Source organism: Rhinopithecus roxellana, chromosome 4, assembly GCF_007565055.1.
Source record: "Rhinopithecus roxellana isolate Shanxi Qingling chromosome 4, ASM756505v1, whole genome shotgun sequence".
Taxonomy (NCBI): domain Eukaryota; kingdom Metazoa; phylum Chordata; class Mammalia; order Primates; family Cercopithecidae; genus Rhinopithecus; species Rhinopithecus roxellana.
Window position 1 is genome coordinate 99,436,052 of NC_044552.1, and position 3,615 is coordinate 99,439,666.

Below are 3,615 nucleotides of genomic sequence, written 5' to 3' on the forward strand. Positions count from 1 at the left end.
AGAATGTATATTCTGTTGATTTGGGGTGGAGAGTTCTATAGATGTCTATTAGGTCCGCTTGGTGCAGAGATGAGTTCAATTCCTGGATATCCTTGTTAACTTTCTGTCTCGTTGATCTGTCTAATGTTGACAGTGGAGTGTTGAAGTCTCCCATTATTATTGTATGGGAGTCTAAGTCTCTTTGTAAGTCTCTAAGGACTTGCTTTATGAATCTGGGTGCTCCTGTATTGGGTGCATATATATTTAGGAGAGTTAGCTCTTCCTGTTGAATTGATCCCTTTACCATTATGTAATGGCCTTCTTTGTCTCTTTTGATCTTTGATGGTTTAAAGTCTGTTTTATCAGAGACTAGGAATGCAACCCCTGCTTTTTTTTGTTCTCCATTTGCTTGGTAGATCTTCCTCCATCCCTTTATTTTGAGCCTATGTATGTCTCTGCATGTGAGATGGGTCTCCTGAATACAGCAGACTGATGGGTCTTGACTCTTGATCCAGTTTGCCAGTCTGTGTCTTTTAATTGGAGCATTTAGTCCATTTACATTTAAGGTTAATACTGTTATGTGTGAACTTGATCCTGCCATTATGATATTAACTGGTAATTTTGCTCGTTAGTTGATGCAGTTTCTTCCTAGCCTCGATGGTCTTTACATTTTGGCATGTTTTTGCAATGGCTGGTACCGGTTGTTCCTTTCCATGTTTAGGGCTTCCTTCAGAGTCTCTTGTAAGGCAGGCCTGGTGGTGACAAAATCTCTAAGCATTTGCTTATCTGTAAAGGATTTTATTTCTCCTTCACTTATGAAACTTAGTTTGGCTGGATATGAAATTCTGGGTTGAAAATTCTTTTCTTTAAGAACGTTGAATATTGGCCCCCACTCTCTTCTGGCTTGTAGAGTTTCTGCCGAGAGATCTGCTAGTCTGATGGGCTTCCCTTTGTGGGTAACCCGACCTTTCTCTCTGGCCGCCCTTAAGATTTTTTCCTTCATTTCAACTTTGGTGAATCTGGCAATTATGTGTCTTGGAGTTGCTCTTCTCGAGGAGTATCTTTGTGGCATTCTCTGTATTTCCTGAATTTGAATGTTGGCCTGCCCTACTAGGTTGGGGAAGTTCTCCTGGATGATATCCTGAAGAGTGTTTTCCAACTTGCTTCCATTTTCCCCCTCACTTTCAGGCACCCCAATCAGACGTAGATTTGGTCTTTTTACGTAATCCCATACTTCTTGTAGGCTTTGTTCATTTCTTTTTCTTCTTTTTTCTTTTGGTTTCTCTTCTCACTTCATTTCATTCATTTGATCTTCAGTCGCTGATACTCTGTCTTCCAGTTGATCGAGTCGGTTACTGAAGCTTGTGGATTTGTCACGTATTTCTTGTGTCATGGTTTTCATCTCTGTCATTTCGTTTATGATCTTCTCTGCATTAATTAGTCTAGCTGTCAATTCTTCCACTCTTTTTTCAAGATTTTTAGTTTCTTTGCGCTGGGTACGTAATTCCTCCTTTAGCTCTGAGAAGTTTGATGGACTGAAGCCTTCTTCTCTCATCTCGTCAAAGTCATTCTCTGACCAGCTTTGATCCGTTGCTGGCGATGGGCTGCGCTCCTTTGCAGGGGGAGATGCGCTCTTATTTTTTGAATTTCCAGCTTTTCTGCCCTGCTTCTTCCCCATCTTTGTGGTTTTATCTGTCTCTGGTCTTTGATGGTGATGTACTGATGGGGTTTTGGTATAGGTGTCCTTCCTGTTTGATAGTTTTCCTTCTGACAGTCAGAAGGACTGTCTGTTGGTCTGTTGGAGATTGCTTGAGGTCCACTCCAGACCCTGTTTGCCTGGGTATCAGCAGCAGAGGTTGCTGAAGATAGAATATTGCTGAACAGCGAGTGTACCTGTCTGATTCTTCCTTTGGGTTTCCTCTCAGGGGTGTACTCCACCCTGTGAGGTGTGGGGTGTCAGACTGCCCCTAGTGGGGGATGTCTCCCAGCTAGGCTACTCAGGGGTCAGGGACCCACCTGAGCAGGCAGTCTGTCCGTTCCCAGATCTCAACCTCCGCGTTGGGAGATCTACGGCTCTCCCCAAAGCTGTCAGACAGAGTCGTTCGCGTCTGCACCGGCCCCCGCTGCTTCCCCTGTTGGTCTTCAGCTGTGCGCTGTCCCCAGAGGTGGAGACTACAGAGACAGGCAGGCTTCCTTGAGCTGCTGTGAGCTCCACCCAGTTCGAGCTTCCCAGCGGCTTTGTTTACCTACTTAAGCCTCAGCAATGGCGGGCGCCCCTCCCCCAGCCTCGCTGCTGCCTTGCAGATAGATCGCGGCAGACTGCTGTGTTAGCAGTGAGGGAGGCTCCGTGGGCGTGGGACCCTCCCGGCCAGGTGTGGGATATATTCTCCTGGTGTGCCTGCTTGCTTAAAGCACAGTATTGGGGTGGGAGTTATCCAATTTTCCAGGTGTTGTGTGTCTCAGTTCCCCTGGCTAGGAAAACGGATTCCCTTCCCCCTTGCGCTTCCAGGTGAGGCGATGCCTTGCCCTGCTTCAGCTCTCGCTGGTCAGGCTGCAGCAGCTGACCAGCACCGATTGTCCGGCACTCCCTAGTGAGATGACCCCAGTACCTCAGTTGAAAATGCAGAAATCACTGGTCTTCTGTGTCGCTCGCACTGGGAGTTGGAGACTGGAGCTGTTCCTATTCTGAAAGTAAATTTTTATTAGAAAACTTTTGAGTTTGCCTCTTTCCCCAATGTAAGGTTTTTTTTATAAGCTTAAATGTAGTGGATTATCTGATATTTGCATAATATTCTTCCTGTCATACTCTTGTTCTTTCAGCTGATCCCAACTAACTGGTTAAAAATGAGCTTCTGCTTGCTGCTTTCTAAAGAAGAATGGCTTAGAATGAATTCCTTTCTGTGCTTTGGCGAAACTTGTTACTGGTAGGTAAAACTTAGGTAACAAATTTCTCCATAGCACAGTGAGAAACCTATCTATGATTGTATAAACCATAGATTATCTTAGAGAACAAAGTCCTGACCTGGATAGCTTCAGAAAGTCCCCCTCTTAAGGTCCCTTCTGGTACATGGGCTGATGAGCTGGGGAGGCCAATGAAATACAGTGACATTTTTGGCTGACAATTATTTTACATTTTCCTTTCTTGAGTTGCCCTTGAACTAGAACATTGCATGAAAGATGCCACCTAGCCAATACAATTTCCCAAGAATCAGCTCACCAAGAAGGCTTTATCTTTTACAAAGTTTACCCCAGGTTCCCCAAAACGGCCATGACTACTAAAACAGGTGTTGAGTCTTTAAAGTTATAACACTTTCCCATGCTTCCTTCTCTGAGTTATAAATCTCTGATTACCCTCTAGAATGTTGAAGAAATGGAAGAGGAGATATGAGGGGTTATATTTGATTAAGGGCTGGGGTAAAGAGGTAACTTTGCTTCAGAGGTCTCAACCTTCCAAGTGTCTGTTCAACCAAAGGTGAAGATGCTCCAGGCTGCAGAGAAGGAGATGGTAGTCTGACTCTGGCCAATGTCTGGTGAGGCCTTTGGTTTGGACAGAGCAGAATAAGGAAAAGGGATGGGTAAAGGAGCTATCTCAAGACTTTGTGTAACTACTCAGCAGGAATAAATAATTATTAATAT